Genomic DNA, 24,648 nt, shown 5'->3' with positions numbered 1-24,648 from the left:
TCCCTCTCCCCTCAGACGGCGGCTCCCCGGGCAGCGCCGCGGGGGAGCGAGCGGGTCGGGGGCAGCATCCCCCTATCCAGCGGGTATGTAAGCTTCGGGCCCGCGTGCCCCCGGCCTGATCGCGGAGAGCGGCAGAGCGCTCGCGGGGCCCTCTCGGTGCCTGACCGCGGGGTTCGCCTCATCAGGGGAGGAAGTGGTGGGGGAAATCGGAGGTACTCACAAGCCCGACTGGCGCCAGGAGCAGACTCTTGCTTTTCAGTGGATGTACCTTAAAAGAGCATCGCTGTTTGTTTCTGTAGGAGAAGCGGGGAGACATCCTGAAATCCTGGAACTGCACTGAGAGGTAAGTGAAAGTTAAGAATTCTCTTGACAGCTGCTTCTTGAGTGAGGTGGTTGCTTGGTTCCATTGAGTACCTGTCTCTGGGGAGCTCTGCGTTTTGTATGCTGTGGCTATGTAATTATGAAGTGTTGATTGCCTTAGTATCTGGATAATTACATTATTTTTTATGTTCCTCAAGGTTGAGTGCATGGTCCCCTTCAAAAAGAAACTGGTAAAAGTTAACCACTCAGTGACTTAGAAAGCCTTAAATTATTTGTCAGTTGTACATGATACAATAATGCTGTTTGTTGATAGCAGAATGCAAACTTTGTTATATTAATTGAATGAGAATAAACAATGCTTTGTAGCATGATGCTGGCAGAATTTTAGGACAGACTGTAGTGCTTTTTTTTTTTTAATATCTTGATGTAAAGCTGCTTCTGGGTTTCAGTTGGTTTTGTTTTTTTTTTTTAATAGGGATATTGGGAGTGCATGAAAAGAGTTCCAGGAGGAGTGCCATTATCATGTTATTAACATTGAAACTGTTCTAAATAGAGTGCCATCTGTTTAATTCAGAGTGCTTCTGTCTGGTTTCAGCATTGAATGTTTTTCACCGTGAGATAAAGTCTGCGAGATTCAGAGCAGTCTCTTCTCTGCAGATGCAGTGTCAGGGTGAAAGGAGACACACTTGTTTTTCTATAATGTATGTGGGATGGAATTAAGGAGGGGTCTTTACTTGTGAGGTATCTGAATCTCTGTCTTATAGAGAATGAAGTTCTGTCAGGTACCTGTGAAGTATTTCTTATTTCTTATTGTGGCTGAATGCTAATGAGTATGTGTTCAAAGTCCAGCATTGCTGAGGAATGTTGATATTTTCCTCTGGAAAAATTTTTTCAGTGACCTGTAGACATGTTAGCTACCAGACACTTGGTTTTATTTTTTGAAGAAAATATACAAAGTCCTAGTTTTATTTATGGGTATTTTTTGTGTGTGTGTATTTTGTTTTGTTTTGTTTTCATGGTGCTTGGAAGCATGACTTGATTATTTATGCATGAAGCCATACTTTACTGGTATCGCTGAGTCTGTCAACAGTTCAATTCTGATCACAGAATATTGACTTTGTGTGACCTATTGCGAATGAACAGAATTGTAGCAGAGGAGTGCACTTGGCAAAATTTGTTCACAAATACACTATTGCTTTCAAGGTTTAACAAGGTTTTCCCTGCGTGGTTTCCCCCCACCCAGGTACATAAAAACTCTTGATAGGAAAAACTGCGTGCAGTTGATGGATTTGCTCTACCATGAGGTTTCTTAATGTTTTGCTTCTTAAATTTCCTTTTCCTTCAGCGTGGACCGTGCTCTTTCTTTTCTAAGTAAGACTGCAGATATGAGGGATGTGATGTTTTGGGAATATAGGAAGCTTTTTGAAGCTGTATCTTCACGAAATAAGTGAGTCTGCATGATTTCAAGGGGGCTTACAATCTTGCTACAACCTGTTTCTGAGAAGGAAGCTTCACCATAATGACAGTGCCAATCTGAAAAAATGAATAGTATGCATAAGGAACTAATATAAAGAAAAGAAATTTTCATCTTGTGTAAAAGAAATGCTGGATGTCCTTTAGGAAGGGAAGGTCATTGGGACTTCATGTACAAATAATCAGTACTTTTTGTGGTTTATTCAGTTGCTTTTTTTTTGTACTATTCATGGTGGTGGTAATTACTGAAAAGATTAAGTGTTCTAGGATACAGTTATGTTAGCATGTATCCAGCCATGCTAGTTATGATTTGTTGGGATTCCTGCTTGATGTTAGGTTAGAGGAAGGTGGCAGAGTTTTCTTGAATAGCTTTCAAAAGTCCAGGTTTTTAGAAATTTGTGTTGATACGCATCCTGGATTAAGAGATTGTGAGATACATTATGAGTACTGCTCTTCTCTGTCTATGCATATAACATTCTATCACTGAACCACGTTTAATGGTAGGATCTTCATGATTGTTTTCTGGAGTAGAGAGCTGTGTGACTGACAGTGACTTGAAGTATTCTCAGTTTTGAGATGACAAAAAAGGGTTGTGGGATTGGTGGTTTTTTTTGTTTTTTTTTTTCTCCCCAATGTTTTAATACATATTTGAACTACTTAAAACTAAATACTACATCCTTTTTTCCACTGAAATTGCATGTTACTTTATCTGGCTTTGTATTAGTAGTCATTTATAAGTCATTGGAAGCCTTTTGTTGTTGGAATAAAATGGTCAATCCTGCTTTAATTACAACAGTGATGGAAAAGATCATTTTTTAGTCCATCTTGGTTTCTTCGTATGTTTTTTAAAAAAGGCTATGAAATATGGGGAAGCAAATTATCTTTTCAGGCAGCATTAGAGAGCAAAATATTTTATCACAGCCTCAAATCATTGTTTCACCTTTATTTTGGAGAAGTGATGTGCTGGAGCAATAGTCTTAGTTTCTTTCTGGTTTGTGGTTTTTTTGTTTGTTTGTTTTTTGTGTGTGTGTTGGGTTTCTTTTTTTGGCAACCCAAAGACTGTTCTTCACAGGAACAGCCATACTGGGCTAATCTGCTATTCTCTATTGAAGCCTAAAGCTCTGGGATCCTGGTGTGTGACAGGACCATTGTTTCAAGCCTTACTTGTTTCCCACAGCTAAGCAGTATTTGACAGCAGGTGCTTTATTCTTGCACTCTTTTCTAGGCAAGCATATAGGGTTACTCCTTAGGTCAGCTCTCCCAGTCTCAGTGGGGATGATGTTTTGTATGAGTTTTTATTCCATGGGTATACTTAATTTTTAAAAACTTTTGAGCCTGTGTAGGGTTTTTGCATCTATCATGTTTTCTGACAATAAGCACCATAATTCATGTGTTGTGTGAAATTATGTTTCATTCCTCTGCTCTCTTATGAAGCTGTTATGTGAGAACTTCATGTGATACTCTCTGTTTTCTGTATGAGAAGGGCCAGAACTGTTTGACGCTTTCCCAAGCAGTTTGGTATGAGTTTAGAATCTTTAAAGGTCAGAGTAATGTGTTCACTCAAACACTCATTTGGACAGAAAAATAATTTTAGATTCCATTAATTTTCTTTATGCTCGTTCCCTTATATGAACTAGTATCAAGAAGTGGAGCCGGAGGCTTCCCCAGCTGACTCCTGGTGAAGGACATCTGTGCCATAGGAATGATCATTTAAGAAGAAGTCCTGTGACTCTTTTCAGGAGAAATTGATCTGAGACGAGACAGTCATCCGTAGTACAGTTTGAGTAGCTATTTTGGTCAGTTATTTTAATTTTCAAATAGAATAGTTACAAGAAGTAATTCTTGACTTATTTAATGCTGTTTTCCACAGTGTTTCCTTTGCAGTTATTTTCTTGTAGTAGATGAAATTTCATGCGGAGTTGTGTTCAAGGAAACATTAACTTCTGAGCTGTGTAAATTATTCAGACCTCTCATGTAGGTTGTAAATTTAAATATAAAATAGAGATGATGACTTTAAGATTCACAGGTGTCAGGTAATATCCAAATGATCTGTTGTTTTTTTCCTGAACCTTTCTTTTGCCGTGTTCTTTGGCAGAAGTAGGGATTCTTAAAAAATGCAATTGCAGGATGGTTGAGGTTGAAAGGGAAGTCTGGTGATTATGTAGTTCAATACCTTTGCTCAAAGCAGGGCCAACTAGAGCAAGTTACTCAGAACATTCACCAGTTGGAGTTTGAGTATCTCCAAAGACAGACTCCACAACCTCTCTGGGTAACTTGTTCCAGTGTTTAAATACCATGATGCTAAAGAATTTTTTTCATGTTTAAGTGGAATATATCAATATGTCTCCTGATAAGTGCAAAGATTTTTCGAGAGTAAGAAAGTATGCTGAGTTTGTGCTTGTTTCACTAACTGCAGATAAAATAGCAAGCTGGTGGAATTTTTCTCTCTGCACCTTTGCTGGGATAATTCATGCTTCTAATAACAAGCCAAACAATTTAAAGTGTCTTTTTGTTTGTTTGCTTGTTTTTTTTAGTTTTAATCGCAGGACAGGTTTATGTGAGTGACTCGGTCTCCTTTTTCGTATAGAATTCTGACTACAGTTTCTTAACTTGAACTATAAGATCAAGAGGTAGAGGGCACTTCTGATGAAATAAAATATAGTTATCTAGTAAAACCCTACTCTAAAACAAAATTCTCTATTGCCAGCAGTACCACAGAGAAGAGAACATGTAAACCTTGATCAGGGGCTGGGTAAAATAATATACAGCTTGTGAACTGTTCCAATACATGCTGCAGGTTATCAATAACAGTAAAAAAACCTGTATTGTAAGGAATATTGCTGTGTGGTCATTCTTCTGTTAGCGTTACATTTTTCTGCCAAATATGATGAATTTGGATACAGGCTTTTATATTCTATTTTCCTTAGAGCCAAAGAAGATAGAAATTGCGTGCTACAGATGTTTATTGTGTGACATGGATGTTCATTTATAGTGTTTTAAGAATAATAAATTATGTGGTCGTGGAACATATTTGTCTAACAAACTATGCAGTTACTTTTAAACTAATATGCATCTTTTAATTTAATGCTGCTGTAGAGTAATTTGGATCTCATGTACCCTGATGAAGGATTAGGCTAAACTCTGTGTCAGCACTAGTCTGTCACCATGAGATATCCTTTTCTTCTGAAATCCTGTGTTTCTCATACTGTGGATTCTATAGGAAAATGTTCATGGTAATAAAAATCACTTATTGTTATCTACTTCAATAGATCATTGGCAAGTCACCTTTTCGGTCTTTCCTTGATTATTTTCTGTTCTTCTGCAGGGAGTCCAGCTCCCCCCTGCTGCCCGCTGCCTATGTCAGATCTGTCACCTTGACCTCCTGGTGTGATTCTGTAGAGCAATATGGATTTTACAGTTCAAATTTATTAAGTTCCTTATGCATGAAAATAGAGAGCCAGAGACATTTGGAAGGAGATCCCACTAGGGTAGTGAAATAAAATGTCAGGTAAATAACTATGGCAAAGTGGTAAACTAGTTAGTTAGTTAGTTATTTCTCTCTCAGTACTGAATATTATTACTTGGAAAATGGCAAGTTCCCTAGCTGCATAACACTCTTCAGCACAGGACCTGATGGAGATGGTTGGAACAGTTCAAACCTGTTCAAACACTCTTCCAGGAATTCACTTGCTGCATATTCTGGTTTTTGGTTTGTTTTTTATTTTTTTATCTACAGAGCAGAGTACTAAATGACATCTTATTTTATACTGTATAAGTTATACATGTGTTTGACTAACAGTGAATTTTGTTGTCCAGAAACGCGAAGTCAATATTCTTGTGTGTAATCTCCGTAATTTAGCTAATTTTACTATGCTTTTATTTACTGTGATTCTTCAGAAAACTGAACTGGTTAGGTCTTCTCTATTGGTGTCTGCATTGTGTGTGATTTATGAGTTCTTAAATAGTTACACATTGCTGTTCTTCTGAAATACATTTAAGTGAAATGTATGATATGGACTTTTGTGCAGGCTATGTGACTGTAGTTTGCTGATTCATACAGGGCAATGTTGATGCTTCTGGGATTTTTTTTTCTATTTCCATTCCCTATGTTTAGTAGTTTATGAACTTTAAAATGTTACTGTATTTAGGATCTTCCTCTCCTCTTCTGCCCTGCCCTGACACATATTTGAGCTGGGGGAATTATTCTACATCTATCTGGAAAGACAGTAAGAAAGTTCAAAAGAATGATCTTATTTTTCATGGCCATTCAGCTGAGAAGGTGTTGAGTTGAAAAATAATGAGGTGAAATATGTGTAAAATTTGCTTGGTTTTTTTTTTTTTTTTTCCTTCCTGGCTTCATTTATTTTCTTTTCATTGAAATAGATTGGTTATTTCTGAGACTTTTGGTATCTGTTTTTTCGTTCTATCTCCTCATCTTATTTTCTGCTTTGTCCTTTTTGTCTCCTTCAGGTTTGAGAATATCTTGAGGTTTAAGAGAAGCTGGCGAGCAGCCCCTCTACATGCTTGCCTCTTTTCTGATTTGAAATAGGGCCACAAAGTAGAAAACTTGACTTAAAAAAAAATTGTGAAGATCATAGTAGTCATTCAAGCAACTTTCCGAAATATCGCAGGCACGACATTTTGGAGACACGTTGGCATAAGTGTAGGAGATTTTGTTTTAGAAATAGCTTCAGTTAGCTTGTCTCTGTAAATTTAAATATGATATTTCCTGCATGTGAAAACAAATTAGCTAGAAATTAGTATTTTTTCAGATTTTTTTTTTTAAACATGATCTTTGTGAAGATCTGACATCTTATGAGCAGTGTGCCCCAGCTACACTGGTAATTCCACAATCTGCTGTAGACCATCTGGTAGCAACATCATGATGGCTGAAAACAGGAGGGTCAGTAAACTTATAGCTGAGACATGTTTCAAAAAGTAGGAGGCTTTTATGTAAACTTAGTTATGGAAAGGGTGGAGTGAGCAGTTTACCAAGGATCCTAGTGCATGCAATCAGAGTAGGGCAAAGAAGAAAAATCTAAATGTTCAACTTTGAGTTTTGATATCTCTTTATTATTCCAGGTTAGGGGTATATACTTTAAAAAAAAAAAAAAAATTTGATGCTCCTGTATATGACTGCTATCCCTCATACTTTATGGTTGGAAACACACATGCAGTTAAAAATAGTAATTAAAAAAAGCTCCTTACTTAAAATGGTTATTGTACTGGTCTTTAGTAGCTGCGCGTAACCTGATGAAAGATGTCAGATCACTTGATAAGTGTGGATACCTGCTATCCAAATTTTGCGGATGAAAATTCTTCATGATTCTGGCACAGCTGAAGTCTTACTTCTGCAGAATTAAGGTTAAAATGTGCAATTCTAGGCTTCTGTTGTAACCATGTTGCTTTGCTAAAAATGTAAAACTGAACTTCAGACAAAACTAACGCCTGTGTTTGTAGTTAGAACTCAGTCTTGATAGTACAAGTCTGTACAACGGTGATAGTATAAGCGGGGGTGTTAATATCTTTTCAAAGTCTTAGTATTTTAATAAAAGCAGTGGGATAGACAAGTGATTGGTTAAAGTCCTTTTACGTTAGTGAAATTGCACAAAAGTAATTGAGGAGTTTGTTAAGTAATAATAATGTGCCCTTTTACATAGAAATGTAAGGCACGCTGATGAAGGATTTAGTCTAGCAAAAGCTCATGTTTCTCTGTGTGTTACAGTGGAGAACTTTCCATTGCTCTCTCTCTTTTTTTAAGATGTTCAGTTGAGCCAGAACAGCATAGAGACGTGATCTAAATATGGACACAGAGGAGAGCGAGGGGAGTTTAGATGTGGAATGGAAAAATGACTAGTTCCTTATGTGCATGGATTATTTTCTTTTTTAAGCTACTTGTTTCTTGTTCTTAGCATAGAACAGCCCTTAGACAAAATAGCTGAGCTTCCAAAGCTGCTTCTAGATTGTTAATTGTGTGTCCATTCTATTTGATAATTATGTAACTGACAAACCGTGATACCTGGTGGTCTCTCTTCAATGTTGCATCTATGCAGTAGTTTCAAATAGTAATATCCCTAAGTTTCTGGAAGTTATTAAACCATATTTGTGGTAATTTCTTGGGAAGATGGCAGAGTAAGGTGCTGTTCTTGTCAGACCTCATGTGAGCCATTCTAATAGCTTCATGTTAATGAACTTCAGCAGATTGCTGCACAGATCTTGCCATGTCAGAATAGCAAGAGCTTCATGAAAATCTCTTAAACAGTTAAGTGTTACCTATGGAAATACAAATAGAGATGGGAATCCTGGGCTGGGTGCTAAGTTGAACGAAAGTAGAAAAGAAATACCTAAAATGCTGAACTAAGCCAAGCATTCATAAGCTGTATTTCTGTACTGTTTGTTTTCATAGGCATTCTGTGACAGCAGCTTTTCCTTTAAATCATAACTGGCACATGCACTTCATGATTCTCTAGTGAAAAGAATGGCTAGTAGCGCCTTTCCTGCTTAGGTCTTTACACCTACCAAGGCTTGTTTCATGTGCTGTGAATCTTCAACTTCATCTTCACCTAGGTTACTGTAAACAGCGGGTGAGTTTGAGAAGCCTTTGTTTGTCTGTGGAATAAGAGAACTTCCTATCTTTCTTTGTGCTTGTTTGGGGAATAAGGAAGAGAGCAAGATTTTTTTCTCCTCACCACGATCAGTGTTAGAACTTGAAACAGCAAATAAAAATTTTAAAATACTTTGCTCTCCATATTTGCCTAGTCTGGCCAGCTGATTGCTGGAATGTAAACAGTTTAGGCACAGCTTGTTGTCCGTGAGTCTCCAAAGGACCAATTGCAAAAGTAAGCAAGATGCCCTTTTGCTTGTGCAGGTGTTGAGTGGAGTTGGAATATGCATTGTAGTCCTTTACAGTATAGTAGTAGTCGTCTCTTACAGTAAAGTAGACCTTTAAGATGTATCGTGAGAATCAATGGTGAAAATACGTATGCAGTCATTCTTTGTACATACAGAAATGAAACTTTGTTGGATTGTTATATCACTTCAGCCATAGAAAACAGAAAATGTTTTTGAGGCATCTGGGTGTTTAAATCATTCAAATGGCAGCTGCGTTATATACACGTATCTTGTGTTCCAGGAATCACTGCACTAAACTCTGTGAGAGAGTGCATGCTTTGCTTTTTTTCCTCTCTGTACAGGTTAAATTTCAGTTAGCTACCAGTCTATCATGTTTTTTAGCAGTTAATTTTTACAGTTTACATGGCAAAACTAAAATACTGCACTATTTTCCCTTTTTAATTGAAATTAAAATGTTAGCATTTTATGTCTAGTTTTTAACTTGCCGAGTAAGCCCAAAATAAATTCTGGAAGTTTTAGGAAAGTAGTTGGAGATGCTCTAATAAATTCCGTAATAATGTTTATACATTAACTTTGTTTGTTATTGTACCCTTTTTTTCTAGCTACTTCAATATTTAAATGGGGTAAAACTCATGATGCTAAGGCAGAAAATGTGCAACTGTGGGATTTCACATTTGTTGTGCACAAAGTCCTAATCGGGTTAAGGTCTGTGGATGGATTCCAGACTGAGTTAGGGGTCAGTGGCCAATACTAATTGGCAGTGATACTGCCGAAATTGTGTAATCAAGTATTGTGCTGATTGTCACAGGGTGTTTTGTGTGTCCCATCCTGCCCCACTTCCCTTTTACTTCATTTGGCGATGTATAATTAACCAAATGTTCAAAGGCTGTTTTTTATTTCCTCTGTGCCCTTTTTCTCAGACACTCAGGTATTGGACTGTTCTTAAGACAAAACACTGGGCTCAATGTAACAAAAGTAGAAGGAAGTTCAAGGAAACTTAAGTAAACATGAGGGTGCTTCTAGATGTTAATTTCATCTAATTAAGATTTGATGTATGCTGCAGAAAGATTTAAAATGATCTGTTGGTCAGTGGGGGTGCTATGCCTTTTTTTTTTTTTTTTTTTTTTTTTTTTTTGTCCAGCTGCTAGGAAAGAGCTTCTTCAGCATTGCTGGTTGTCATTTTACTGAAACATTTTGTAGGAACTTTACCACATTTGGCTGGTGGAGATGTGTGTGGGTGTGACAGTAAATTGTGCTTCTCTGATGATGATACTCCCATGATTATAACCTACCAGAGATTGTATTTGATAGCTTATTTTGATAATAAATTTTTGGTCTTGTGAGGGGGAGGAGGGAACAGATCTTAAATGGATATTGTCTTGCTAATTAGGAAACCTTAGTCACCATTTGAAGAGTTATCAGCTTTATCAACTTTTGAGGTATTTCAAATTCATATTCCAGTGGGTAGATTTTGATAGACAAAATATTTTCCCTGCATCTACTAGCTTTATGCAAAATTCTAGTAATAGCTATTTTATTGCTATTTCTATGAACTATCAGGGTATTCTTTTGTACTGTGTGTTGACTTGGAATATATTGTGATGATTATCTCTTTGTCTCTGTGAATGCAGACTTTATAGCTTTCTGAAATGTGTAATGTTGCTATAAGTAAATTCTGCATGTTTATGCATATGCGTTGCATCTATGAAAAATGGAAAGTGTTTTTATTGGCATTTACTTTTTTATTGCAAGAGAATGTTTGAAGTTACAATCTTATTTCTTGGTTTTAATTATTCAAATGAAACAGAACTGATTAGGAAACAAAATCATTGAAATATGGTTACAAAAGTCCTTTCAGTGTGACAACTGAATAGCTGGCAGATCAGGCAAAAAGTATGAGGATTGCCGCCCGCCCCCCACACCCCCCCAGGTGTGAAACTCATGCTGCTCATTGATAAGAAATAATTATTACACAATCATCTTAACTTGGAAATCTGAACATAATTGCAAGTACCAGAGTGTTAGGTCTGGATTTGTATTTTGTTCAGAAGAGTTTTCTCGCGTACTGAAGTAGTCACATGTGGACTGCCTGCATTCCAATAACCTCAGTATTCTAAACCTTCTGTCTAAATTGCCCTTGGAAGTCTGTGTTTTGTGAAGCATGCTGTATGAAGGGTGTTATATTCCTTACACCAAAAACATATAATCTAAGAATTTCAGGTGCCTGGGGCTTGAACTTTGGTAAATGCTGCTAATTCCTATCAGCACAATTGCATAGGGAAACAGAAGAGTGACACTTTTAACAGGGTGTTTAATTAAACTTGGGCTTTGATTAAAATTTTTTGATGATGTGTTTGAAGAGAACTGAACTGAACTGGCTGTATTGCCAATATAATTCATAAAAAAAAGAAAGTATAAGATCATACATGTTACCTAGATGGGCAGTGTGACCTACCTGTAAAAGAATAAGGAAACTATTTATGTTTAGTGTAGTTCATGTGGATGTGTTTTTATTTCAAATAGATGTACTATATAGAATTTACTGAAGAAGACTAATGTTGCAAAAAGCAGTAGTATAATGCTTTGACATGTTTTCATATAAAGCCACCTCTGGTCTTTTTCAAAAGGTGAATTTACCCCTGAGACTTGAGGGAAGGAAAAATACTGTGCTACCAACTGCTTTTGAAGTTTTGTTTTTAGCAGGAAAACTATTTAGTATTACAAACAAAACCCCAGAGTTTCTCTATGTACGGGTGAGGTTATGTAAAAATGGCTGAAGCTTAGAACATTGAGTCCTCGGTGAGAATTTCTGCTGTTTTTTTGAGTGCAAGGAAAATGTGTTTGAAAACCTAGAACACACTAAAATGTAGAAATAAATTCCATTCCTCCCTCCGTACCAAACAAACTGGAGAAGGGTACCCATGAAGCTAGCTGCATGGATTTTCAATGCTGCCTGTTAAATCTGTAATTTTTCGTAATCTTGAAAGACTGCTTTGTTCTGAATGTATATTAGGGCAGTATTTGACCAAAAAAATTGTTCAGGATATGAGTAGAAAATATGGATGAAAATAGTAGTATGCATTTAATAGCTTGCTCTTGCCTATGTTTCAGCAATGTCTGATGGGGGAATGGGGCTGTGCATTTCAGTTGAAGTCATCAAGTCTGTATCTGTGGGAGGCTGCTTTTTTTTCTTTAATTATTTTTTTTTATTACTGATCTATAGGTTAGACAAACGGAGAACATTGTGGAAAGTCTTGCCTAACAGGGTGCATAAAAGATCTGGTTGGTATAAGTTATTTGTGCTGGGTTTACATTACGTTCCTGAAGAGATTGTATGAAAAGTTTTGCCCCAGAAAAAAAGACTTTAAATCTGAGGTTTAAAAAAAAAAAAAAAACCACCACAAAAAACAACCAAATGACCCCCCCAAGAAACACCCCCATGTGTTAGTAATTTAGTGCTCCTCACTATTTAAAAAATATATAAAAAATTAACTACTTCAAACTAAAATATTAACTAGTCCTTCCTTACAACTGGTCAGTCTCCATTCTGTTCTAATATTAGTTTAACAGTAGAAGAATAACGACTGTGTAAACAATATGCATTGTGTTTAACTATTCAGCAGTGAAGATTAATTATTAAACTCATACCAAGACAAAAGGGGAAACTGGTGTAGTTGTTGCATTAGTTTACATTTACTAATGTTTTAATTCTCATACAGCTACTTCACAGAGACGTAGCATATACTTCCATGTAATAGGCCACAGAATACCAGTTATAGTAAGGTGAGTTTCAGAATTTCACCTTCTAATAAGGTGATTTAAAAGGGTTGCTCTTTCTTTAGAGGCAGTTTCTTTGCTTATTTTCTGTGAAGGAGAGAGTCCAACAAAAGCCATGCAATTTCTTTCTCTGGAGGAATCCTAGTGAAATTAGTAGGGTTGGTCCTGAGCATCAATTTTTGTAGCACAGTCACCTTAATCAGTTGGGTCAACTATGTGGATAGTTGATGTTAAGGTAGCTCTTAATGGATTGTGTTGTACAGAATTGAGATGGTCAGGAACATGTGTTACTTATGTGTGGAATTTCTGACTTGTACGGTCTGTCAGATCTCAATATAAAATAACTGGTTTTCTTCTCATTTTGTGAGATTGTTCTTTGCAGTTCTTAAAGCCCCTTTCTAACTTTCAGAAAACAAGTGTGAGATTGAAAATGACTGACGCTGACATAATGCTGTGATGCGTGACATGGAAGAAGACAAGTGTTTCCTATAAAGTAACAATTGGAGGTAGTAAAGGCAGCAGTGGTCTGAGCAATTTCAACTCTGAAAGCTGAAGCAGATCTTGTTTCTGCATTCTTGATGTTACTCTGCTTTACCTGTGAATAGCAAGCAGTCTCTGTGTGTGCCTTAAGTCCTCTTCATGTTTTCTGTGCAGAGCTCCACTGCCTCATATATTCTGTTAGGTCAAGTGGAAGAGAGCTGTACTGTTCTGAAGTTGTGTCGTCTTGATGAGTAGTGGCAAGATCAGTGACGTTTCATGTAACTGTATGTGTTGTTCAGTGTGCTTTTTAAAGTCTGGGAGCTTGTATTGGAAAAGCAAGACCAGAATATCAATCAGAATTAATTTTATCCTTGAAAACCATACATCTTAAATGTGAATGGTGTATCTGAGTCACACGTATGAAATCTGTGGCGTCATGCAAGAAAAGAATATATTCTAATGCTCATGGACCTTTAGCTCTGGCATTTTGAAAGTCTTTGTTGGAACTTTGTATTCCTATTGTATCATTTAAAAAAAAAAAATCAGTAATATGACATAATTTTAGGTATAATTGAAGTAAATTCAAATACATATGAAGATTCCACTCATTTAAGAGTTTGTGGATGTGTAAGTAAGTTTATGGATAGGGAGGGGAATCTGTCCCCTCAGCTTCATTTACTTACACGCTGCTTCCTGGAACTGAAGGTGTTACCTTTGGGAAGTTGGAAAGATTAGAATGAGGGATTTCATTACTTTCAGCAGAGGATCCTTTAGGTTAGATCTCTTTGGGAATATTTAGGGTAGAAGAAAGGAGGTTAGGTAAGTTAGTTAATGAATATGTAACCTAAATTCTAGTTTGTGTGGGTTACAGTTGGTAGCAGATACTGCAGTGAGAGATACGTATTGATATTTTATTGGTCTGGAATTGATAGACGACTTCATTATTTTTTTTTTATGGCTATTTTCGTAATACCAGATATTTATTTCTATCAAGTGAGGATGTTACAATCCAAAAATTCAAAGCTGCTTAGAATCTATAGTTCGTATTTCTAGAACTGCTTCTGCATACATTTCTTTCCTTTGCAGGCAAGATAGTAGTCTTTCACAGAATAATGTTTGTAGTCCTATTCAAAAGTGTGTGTTTAGTTTTTTTTTTTTTTCAGTGGTGTGCTTTTTTGTTCATTTGTTGTTGTTGTTTTGGTTTTGAATTTTGTTTTGGTTTTGTTCCCATAGAAATTCTGCTTCAAGATTTCTCGTAGCTTGTGCCTGTTCATTTTTAGTACTTAGCACTGAGTGTCCCTTAACTGTGGCTCTGCAAGTGTTAGTTTGCTGTTAGTTTTTGGGGGTTTTGTGTCCATTTTTACTATGTGTTTTCTATCTTTAGTTAAGTCTTTTTAGATCTAATTTACTTCAGGAACCAAAACTGTGAACCACGAAGGTGTTTGGCAGAGGTAGGGTTACATGGAAAGTAATTTGCATGGAAATGTTTTTGTAAGTGAAGAAATTAATGAGTTGCAGACAAACTAGCATAGGAGGAGTTATTGCATATGAACAGATGCAAAGGGAGGACGAGCCTGTATTGTTTAGCGTAGGATGGGTTATCACACAGGATCCTGACAAGAGAATGTTTTAGATTTAGTGTAGGATGACTACGTGAAGTTGTTTCTAAGGAAACTGATGCTGAGAGAATAAGGTAATATTTCTGTGGCTAACCTACGTGTGTGTGTATATATATATTTTATAATTGCGTTGAGCCTTTATAATAGGATAATTAACATGTGCTTTGCTGTATTTAAGGCTGCAGGATAATTTCTTTGTTATATTATTATTTCACAAATCCTGTAAGTAAAGTAGAGGAGTACTTTCTTCATATACAGAAGAGAAATGTCTCCTTCCACTTTCTCGATCATCTTAACACTTATCTTTTCTGCTTCATTCATTGCATGAACTCCTAAGAGAGAGATTTAGCTATAAGTGTACAATTGTGTTTTATTCAGGTTCTTAGACTCTGTGAGGCAAACAGGACTTAATTTTTTTCTAGTCACCTGACTTCTGTAGCTTTCTACAACTACTCTGTGCAATAAAATGAAAACATCACTTTTAAAGTCTGTTATGAAGTGTCTATATTCAGTGTTGTATTTTAATTCACACTGCCCTAATTGTTTGTCTTCAGCAATTTTGTATCTGCAAAGCAGTTTCACTGTAGTAATTGTAGAAAGATAGAAGGTTTGGCAGCTAAGCTTTCTGGTGCTTGAAAAGGCACAGAAGGTAATTTAGGGCTTAAAATGACTAGTGGAGGCTTTTTGGAACAGATGGGCTGTGTCTTTACCCCTTTTTTGGCAGTAGCTGAAATTGATGCGACCTTTTTGATAAGAAACTGAGCTCACTGTTCGAGTATGGTACCAAGAAAATTCACAGGAATATTGTCAATTGTCTTTGACTTCACTGTAATAAGGCTTTTTCCCATCATTTTTACATAACTTTCTTTGTTGCTGGTATCCAAAAAGAAAGTTTTTCAGCCTGGTCCTTCTAGTGAGTCAGAGTGGGCAGGGAAGAAATGCCTTATCCAGGTTGTTTTGCATGACTAAGGCTTGTCTAATAAGGCTGGCAACCTAAATCCCACATACAGAATATGTCAGCATTTTATTTTAAAATTGGAATGCATGCCTGTCTGCTTAAGCTTCCAGTGAAATTACCAAAGAACTGGAGTTGGAAGAGGACTCGCTTTCTATTAAAGAGAATGCGTAGGCTGATGATTTAAATTAATAATTGTCCAGAGAATGTTTTGTTTATTTGTGCCTTTGTCAGTTTTGTACCTTGTAGAAGTTTCTGTTTCTCTGTGCTGTGGAGCTGTGAGGCCAACAGAGCTCTGTCACAATGCTTGTACCTGTTTCTAACACCAAGTTGCAGTTGTAGTTCTGATTTGTTGAGGACAACATTTTTTTAATGTCTTTTTTATTTCTTTACCAAAACGGCAGCTTATCTAAGTGATTATTAAATATGAGTGTGATAGAATAATGTATTTAAGTAGCTGTATAGAATGGAATCACAATGGTATTTGTGATGTTTATTATAAGAAACATATATTATAATACATGTACTTTTGAATAAGTATAAGAAATAATCTACCAAAATTGAACATTCCCAAGGCTGGCCCTATTTTCTCTTGGGATGAGATTAGCCTAAGAGTAAATCTCTTCTCCAATGTGGAAATCAAAGCATACCATGGCTGTTTAATGTAGTCTAGCATGGAACTTGACAGTGGCTGGATGAAGCTGTATATGCCTATATAGAGAGCAATTAAGGAAGGAGGTGCTCCTAAGAAAAGTTTTTTTGTAAAGCATATCAATTAAGTGCTATCTTACCAGATTAAGTTTTCTCCTCTACTACTCTTGTTCTAAAAAAATAAGTAATTAGGTAAAACAGGTGTTACAATATTTATCTAAAATATCTTCTTATCACCCTTGATATTTTATGGTAATGAGTCCTACTCTTACAGTATGAGAAACAGTATACTGTTAGCAGTCTAACATTTCTAACTTGTTACGTTTTTTTTTGTATGTTGTATGTTTGTATGTTTTTTATGTTTTTTTTGTATGTTTGTATGTTTTTTATGTTTTATTTTGTATTACTCTGTTACGAAAAAATCAATTCTACCTTCTCTACCACTTAATTACATGTGCATCTAAGACACGGGAGTTATTTTTTCTTTGAATTTCTAAAATTATTCCCATATCCGGGTTAGGAGTTATTTTTCATTATCTTTGTCATTAACTGCCTCTTAACCACTTTTCTGGCTCATACGTACTTCTTTTTAGGTTGCTTGAATCATTTACAGTATTTCAGATAAGAGCATATTACCAATTTTGTATGCTCTACCTACATGTTTTCAGATTTACTTTGTACCACATCTGTATGGTCAAACATCTTAATTTGTTTTCTGGCTGCCAATACATTCCTTGGAAGATGTTTTCCTTAAGTTGTTGATTGTATTACCCAGTCTTTTTCAATTTGGTCTTTTAAACCTCTGCCTTCAGGAATAACTCATCATGAGAAGTTCGAATTGTTTGGGTTTGGTGTTTTTTGTGGGGTGTGTTTTTTTGGGTGTGTTTTTTTTTTTTTGTTTTTTGTTTTTTTTTTGTTACCTGTGTTTGTCAGCATATTGCCCAGTTTCCTTTACCCAGAGCTCACTAGTCTTGTTAAAGTGTGCGTGTGATGGGGAAGCATGTTTCCTACGTAGTTCTGATCACCTTATTTCATGTTGTCTTTTATCTGTTCTGCTTCCCAGAGCATTAATTATATTAAACAAAGGTGCTCTTGTTCTGGCGCCATGAATATTCTGGATCAAAGGAATTGAATGCAGATTTACTTCAGAGTAAGGATGCATTCTTGATTCCGTGCTACTTTTTTACAGAAGCAGTATTGAAAAATCTTTCTTTAAGTGCACTTCATTTTCAGTAACGAATTATAGATCTGAGAGGAGTGTACAATTGAGTCTTCTGTTCTTTTAGACCTACTGTCAACCAGTAATGTTGTTCTTTTGCATGAGTGGCACTGGAGAGAGATCATGCAGCTTGAAGCTTTGTTCATTTTTTTGAGACAGGCCAGGTTTTAATTGCACAATATTCTTGCCGTAGCCTTTGAGGTAAAAATATATAATATTGTTATTCATCACGTAGTTAGGACTCAATTACACTATATATATCATGACATCTAGTATATAATGGGGGAAAAAAAAAAAAAGAAGGGTTCATTCTTGAAATGTATGTCCTGTTTATGTAACCTCTCCCATGTATTTTGAAGCCGGTATAAAATCCTGGCTTCTTTCAAACAAACAACAAACAAAACCCCAAATAAAATACAAATCACCACCAACAAAACTTCTACATACTTGAATAGTCATATCTTCTTAAATGTCAACAATTACTAATATCTAATTGGTAGCACTTTTTTTTTCTTTCTAATCCTCACTGTAGTAGTTGGTATATCTGTATAACGAATGCCATTGGCTCTGATTATTTGGGTAATTGTTTTGCTCTTGCAATTTGATCTTGTTTAGTGGTTTAAATGCAGACTGGTAAATAATAATGTATTTAGTCAGTATGTTTTTACTCTAAACGTAAGTGAAAAAGGTGCTTTATAAGAGAAGTTGGTTAAACTCTTTCCATGTCTGTTACTGTAGAAGTCAAAAGTTCTTGGGCAGTTACCAGAGGTTTATGTTTCACTGTTTTGATAGTGTATTACTGTTACAAGTTTTATTTCAGACGTTGGTATTTTCAAAGACAGTAATGTAGAGAACGGTTAATTATATAAAGGGTCTCTAAAATAGGAATCTATTTCTAGGTAAGCAAATAAAAGGATTGTAGTTTAAGCATAATTCGTGGTATTTCAGTCTGTTGGTAACTTCATTTTCATTGACTCTTGGTTTATACATACCTTATAACTAATCTAATCCTTCCCAAACTGTTGTCGTAAGTACACCTGGAAGGTCAATGTTGTGAAGTGCTATCTCATATATCCCAATGAAAGTAAAGTTCTGAAATGTCTAGGCAGCTCATGTGTTAACATCATGAGTTAAGCCATGGTTTCTTATTTTTTTGTGTGCATAGCATGAGCTAGGAGAGCTCTTGCTTGGTAAAAGTCTGTTTAGATCTCAACTGTAAGTGGCAGATGCACAATGCAAGATTGTGACTTCCTTTGAGAACAGAACATTGTAACTTTAAGTGTAAAGATTCCAGGTGTAATGATTTAACAGCCTTGTGTTTCATATTCTGCTACTTCATGCTAAATGAATAAGTTTAGAAAACTTTATTATTATTTTAAGTGGGTTTTTTGGAGAAGCTTTTCAGTAATTGATTTTTATATTTGATTTTAACATTGAGTGACTGTGTTCCCAGCTGTAACTTTTCAGTTCCATGCTTTAGGATGAATTTTAACTTGGTGTTTGTTTGGTATTTAAGGAATCTTAACAATTGGTCCATATGTAAAAATATTTTAGTACATTTAATTATTATGGTTACTAATAACTAAATTTCTGCTTAGTTATTATCCTCCCTGCATATTATAAGAATCTCAGAGCCAAAGTAGGGAAAAAAAATCTGTGTGTTTTTTTTTTTTTTTTAAATAAAGACGAGAAATCTCTTTTATTCCCTGTATTTTGTTTGCCTTGGGAGAGACATGAACACTGGAAATGAAATTCAATAGTCTTATTTCAGGCCGCTTTAACTTTGAATCAATATGCACAGGATTAAGTGCAGTTGAACCAGTTTATTTTAGAGACGCACCCACATGGTGCTTGGTATATTCCCGCCCCCGCCCCCCCCCCAAGGTACAGCAAACCAGGGAGTGAATGTAAGCACGAGATGTGTTTTTACACGTGCTCGTGTGAGAATCGCAGAGTACAGTCCGTGTGTCAGGTTGAGACAGTCGCACAGCTGTTGTGGTCGTGTTCCTCCCTCGCAAAAGTGGCAAAGTGTGTCGGGGTAGCCTGGCTGGTGTGGTGCGGAACAGGGCAGCACTCCCCGCTCCGGCGGGGTGGCGCGGAGGGTGGGCACAGTAGGGAGGCACAGCCATCAGGCACTGGGCAAAGATGCTCACCGAACACTTGTGTTAAGTGTTCACCTAGGGAGTCAGTGCAGAGTTAGCGTGCTGTAAGTCCATGACCTGACTATCTTGCCTGTTTCTACAAGTCCTTAAAAATGTTTTTAACATCCAGGTAGATAATTTGAAAGGGAGAGATGATTTGTCATAAAACGGAACTAGTGGAGTAATCCTAGCTGGAACAGGTGTGGGCTATATCTTTACATCCTTTTTCAGTCACATAAGCAAAGCAAGCTTTAACATCTGAAAAAGTCTTCCAAGAAGGATGTAAATGTAGCGTTGGAGAAAATAATAGTTTGTGTTTATGCTTTTCTATAAATGTGGTGCAAGACTGACACATAAGGTGCTTTTCCTCCTGGGATATAGTTTATATTGTCGGTCTTTATGTACACCGTGTCAAAAACATTCTGAAAGCATCAGAACAACTTGCTGTATTTATATAAGCAACCACACAAAGCTGCGTGTGGAATTTTCATTAAGGGAAAATGGATAGATTGTACAGTAGAGGTGGCCCAAAAAGATCTACTCTCTTTCCCCCGTTCTGCTGACAAATACACAAAAAACACTGTACAGTGTTCTTCAGGGATGAATAAGCACAAGATTCCTGTGGAAGATGCCCCATATTCTAATCCTTTGCATACTTTGGAGTTTATCACATACAACCTTAACAAAAATTATTCTGCTTTTTCAAAGTAGAACTGTTAAAATCTTACCCTATTACATGTAAGAAAACACTGTGCACTGGATCTTGTTTCTGGCATTGTTCTTAAAGGGCAAAGCTTAGACTTGGTGCTTCAGCAGTTGTTCTCAAGATGGCCCCTTTCCTAGGCAGCAGATACGGCTTTGGTTCCGAAGCTGACTTACACTGGAAGGAGTCCCCAAACAGGGCTTGCTTGAAGCTTGATGCATGGCACAAACATTGGGAGAGAAGTATGTGGGATACTGGAGGGGACTTCTCGTTTTTCATGGTAGCTAGCCACTAGATGGGCTTAACTGTAATATCAAACTGCACCCAAACTTTGACACCAGCACAGGTTCAGGTTTTAACTTTATGTGAATTGACTTATTTGACAAACAGCTATATGGGTGGGGACTTTCTGTGAGGCTCAATAGGCTTCTGTAAGAGGAGTTGATTTGTTAGGTCAGATAGGTGTTACACCATTGTGATACTAGACATTTTTGACTTGCGCGTAGTGGGAACATTGGGATCTCAACAGCATTCGCAGTAAGGCATTTGAATCATTCTTGTGACTCTGTGTGGTTTTGTAATTTCTTTAGATATGCCAGGCTAAATCCTGACTCAGGAGAATTGCTAATCTTTCAATTAATTGATTTCACTTAATTGTAATGTTCTTCTCTTACTCTAAACTACTACATTTTTACTGGCCTGATGCGTATGTTTCTTGATAGCCTTGTGCATTTCCTTATTTCTGCAACAGTTAGCTTGCTTAAGTGTTCTTGCAGTCTTGCTCTGAATTGTAGTGCTATAGGGCAAAGAACACTTGTTGCTACTTGAAGTATACAATAGTATTTGGTGCTCAGTGTAGCTTTATCAAATACACGTTTTGCTTTCATGTTGGAGTTGTGCTGTAGTTTCATACATATTGCTGTTCACTGGAGTGTAAAGAGAAGAGGGATTTGTGTTTTGGCATTTTTTTGTTGTTGTTGTTTTAGGGTTTTTGTTAGTTTCGTTTTAAGCATAATCTTAATTCCCCCTTGCAAGCTTTCTCCAAGGAAATAGGCAACTCATACAAAGTCAATGTAATTTCTTGAGTTAATACAGTGCTGGAGTAGAGCAGATTTTTTTTTTTTTTTTTTTTTTTGGTAAGCAAATGAAAAGTTTTGAACTGTTAAAGCCTGATTCTCCAACCTGGTCTGTGCACATCTGCCTGTAGTTAGTCCTTTTGTGGGGAAACCTGTACAGAAATAGATGTTCCCTTGTCTGATTTGCTGGTATATTACTGTGATTCTTGCTTTGGGGCTAAAATCACTTGCGTTACTCTCCAGGAAAACATTATGTCTAACTTAATACAGTTCTGAAAAGGCCTGCCTGGTGAACCTCGAGGATCTGTAACTTTGGTTTTGACACTAGAGATAGCAGGTTAGGTACAACTGAACCACTAGGTAGCAAGCGTAATAATTTAAAGCTATTCGGGACTCCATGACATTTCTAGAGAGTAGTGTATATCAGATATCATGTCTGGATGTAGAGGTGGTTTGTAGCACATTGTAGAACTTGGGAAGCTTCTAGAAGTCCTCAATCAACTCATATATATTCTATCTTGAAGATGTGTGCCTGATAATTACAAGAAACAACTGATAATAAGTTAAGTACATACATATATTTGTCTTTCAGGTCTCCTGTGCATGATTAAAAATCTATGTAATCAGCTACAGTGTGCCTGTAGGCTAGAAATTTGTTTATTTTTTCAAACTCCTCATAAATATTGTCAGGGAAAGAAGAGAATTTTAATTTCATTCATTCAGAAGTGTATTATTTAAGATTGGAAAGAAGAGAATTTTAATTTCATTCAGAAGTGTATTATTTAAGATGTCTGCGAGGAATTGCATTTTTTAACAGTTCATTTTAGAAAATTCATAGAGGACATTGGCTTGTGTATACCATCTTGTGATAAAAGCTTTCACTTGCAGTGTAGCCTGCAAACGATGGTACCTACTGTTAGCCTATCTCTAATTAGTGTGGAGGAGGGGAAGAAAGGGGACCTTTTAATAATTCAGTAATTTGGAAAAGTAATTAATTGAATAAGCAGTATGGAATGCAATACACCCATTGTTCGTGTACTTCAATTTCCTATTAGAGGTCTGCAGATACTGAAATCCCCTAATTTACTTAAAGTGGGCTCATTTTTGTATTGTTTACCTCATGCTCAGCATGAAGGGATCCTGCAGTGAAATGTGAACTTTGCAAAAATCATGCATTACGCTAATGACATTGACATTTTGGCTCTGTGAGGAATATATATTAAGAACAATGATAGTAAGGAAGAGTCTTTAATGTATTCCATTGAAGAGGTGTATGTTCTCCAAAGTCAGGGTATTGATTCAGCTCACATTTTATAAAAGTATTACTCTTGTCTTTCATCTTGCATCTTTCTTGCACTGTTCTTAGTACGAAATAGTGCTTCAGTTTGCCTTTCTAGTGTGCTTGTAGTACTGTGCACCACTAATACATAAGGGTTTTCGATACAGATGATGAATCCTTCTTTTTGGATGAAGCCAATCCCTCCCTTCTTCCCCTGCTAAAATGCCAAGCCTTTATGTTGGTTGGTTTGGGGTTTTTTTTGTTGTATTTTGTTTGTTTGTTTTTTTAATTTAATTGCAAATTGTTTTGGTATGGAAGGACCTGGATATGCTTTAGTGGATTTTATAGACTTCAAATTGTAAGGTCAAAAAATATATATACATTACTGTTTGCTTTACTTTACTATATTTCTCTTTATTTTGTGATCATCAGAGTTTCTTTTCACCTTTCAGAAAACAGAGCAGTACGTGAAGGCTTGACAAATGCATTCCAGGTTGAAAAACTGCTGCATTCCTCCTCCTCTTCCTCCTTTAGAAAATTGACTTCTTTAAAGAGGTAAAGTTGAATGTTGCACTTTCTGTAGAAAATGTTTGAGGTTTTTTTTCCTAGGCAAACTGAACTAAATCTCACCTTCTTCTGTAGCATGTCTTGTGGTGTTTTAAATTAACTTATATCTGTTTCTTATTCTGATGACTGATATCTGGTCCCCTATCTATTGAAAAGGATGGCTTTGGAAACCTTTGTTTGCAGACATCTATTTAGTTATAGTGTTGTGTTATTTTATAGAATTATTTGTCAGCGCTTCTGCTGCAGTAAATCACCCAAGTGTTACTTGAATTTAATTTAGTCTAATGTTATTTGTGAATCTGACATCTTTTAGGATATTTAAACATGCTGTAGAAATCTGAGGCAGTTCCTTCCTTACCCACGGGAGTTTGTATTCTCTGAGTGACTTGCTGCCAAGGGCCATGCTACATCCTGTATGTAGCCCTGTACAAAGTTGCTAACATTGAACTTACAGCTTCCCAACACAATTTTTATATCTTATTTTACTTCATTTTCTGTTTAACAAATACTGATCTGTACTTAAACACAAATCTTTTTTCAGAAATCAAAACAAGTATGTTCTGAGACCAGAACAGGTGATTCCAATCATGTAGTCTGGCTGTTTAAAGGACATTTATCATAGGACTTCCGTGATGTAACTTGTGTATCAAACCCATAACTTTTGGTTGAGCCTAAATAATTGTCAAAACACATCTGAAAGAAGATTCACTGTATGTTTACCTTAATAAATTTTACAACAAATTCTGCAAATAGTAACGCTTAATATGTTCTTGACATTACTTGTATAAAGTTGATAAGCATAAGTGTTTATGGGATTAAAGATGATTGTAGCAGTCTTCATCTTGTTATCGTTTGGTTGTGGAAGTGTTTCTCTTCCCCCCATCCCAGGCTAAAAGAACTTCAAAGAATTTGACTGTATTGAAGGAAAAAATAAAATAAAATAAAAAAAAAATGTGGGGGGCTTTGAAGCTGATGGGTATTTGTAGTTTTTAGGAAAAATGTGGTCTCAATTTATCCCTTTTCAGGTCACTATTCTTCGGTTTTAGTCTCTAGTATTAGGCTATGGCTTCATTTCACTTCTTTAGATTAAAATTTTCTGGGACCTTAATCACTTGCAGGTATTGCCCACCTGGTCTGAGAGCACGCAGAAAGACAAAATGACCCTTGTTGCTTAGACCTATTTAAACATCAAGCAAAGGTGTCTAATGATGCGTTGTGTTTCAAACATTGTTGCTATTGCCTTGAGAATTAAATTTACGAGAATTCAAAAGGTGTTAGAATATGACTGTTGTATATAAAATGGAAAATTAAAACACTTGTCCTTGCAAGTTTTTGTTTTTTTTTTTTTTGTTTCTGAGAATTCCAATGTACTTTTAGAAGAGCTAAATCTTGCTGTTTGAACGAGAAGCCTCAAAATTCTTTAAGAACAGGGTTTAAGGAGTAAGATCTGCTATTAGGATTTCTAATAACTGGTTTTATGAAACTGCTTTAATTTGAGCTGTATCTAGAACTGTCGTTACAGTGTCTCACATGAT

Source organism: Charadrius vociferus, unplaced genomic scaffold (assembly GCF_000708025.1).
Source record: "Charadrius vociferus isolate BGI_N301 unplaced genomic scaffold, ASM70802v2 scaffold147, whole genome shotgun sequence".
Lineage (NCBI taxonomy): Eukaryota > Metazoa > Chordata > Aves > Charadriiformes > Charadriidae > Charadrius > Charadrius vociferus.
Note: the sequence above shows the minus strand (reverse complement) of the source record.